Genomic DNA, 593 nt, shown 5'->3' with positions numbered 1-593 from the left:
ATAGCTAAAACGTTTTTGAAATGAGTTCCATCTTCTGTTATTGCTTGTAATGAGAAAAGTTCATTATTTTATGGAATTCACAAATTTCAGTAAGACACCTTATGCCGTAAACCGTCTAAATCTGAGCAACTCCCAACTCACATCTACACTCGACACACATCGTAGCGACTCCAGCCCAATCTTGTAATATTAAAAATGAAAATAGTGTTTTGTTATAGTGCTATGTTAAAAGGAAATAAATAACCAATAAGCTCCCCTAAGCTACCCTGCAATGCATGAACAATTCTTTTTCTTTATTTAGCAATACATGTTCAACAACTCTGCCTAAATGTTTTAGTATGTTGCCTTGTGTGTAGCCATCAAGTACAAAGCAAGTCAGCTGAAGACATACAGGGGAAGAGTTCTCACCCAATTTATGGAGCTGGTTCAATCCCCATACGGACCAAAGTATGGTGGTGGACTACTGGAGAGGTGCCAGTTCACCTCCTGGGCACTGCCGAGGTGCTCTTGAGCAAGGCACCAAACCCCCAAAACTGCTCGGGGCGCTTGCCATGGGCAGCCCCCCCACTCTGACATCTCTCCATTAGAGCATG

At 42.5% G+C, this 593-nt stretch overlaps 1 protein-coding gene and 1 long non-coding RNA gene across 2 annotated transcripts in view; both read right to left on the bottom strand.

The window, feature by feature from the left end:
- The window catches only part of snx29 (sorting nexin 29), a 173,164-nt gene that overhangs the window by 66,659 nt on the left and 105,912 nt on the right, over positions 1 to 593 (bottom strand). The gene's annotated exons all lie outside the window — the stretch shown is intronic.
- LOC116670865 (uncharacterized) overlaps positions 1 to 593 on the bottom strand; it is a 5,538-nt gene that overhangs the window by 227 nt on the left and 4,718 nt on the right. The gene's annotated exons all lie outside the window — the stretch shown is intronic.

The sequence above is a fragment of the Etheostoma spectabile genome, chromosome 21 (assembly GCF_008692095.1).
Source record: "Etheostoma spectabile isolate EspeVRDwgs_2016 chromosome 21, UIUC_Espe_1.0, whole genome shotgun sequence".
NCBI classification, from domain to species: domain Eukaryota; kingdom Metazoa; phylum Chordata; class Actinopteri; order Perciformes; family Percidae; genus Etheostoma; species Etheostoma spectabile.
This window is presented reverse-complemented; position numbering and strand designations above follow the sequence as displayed.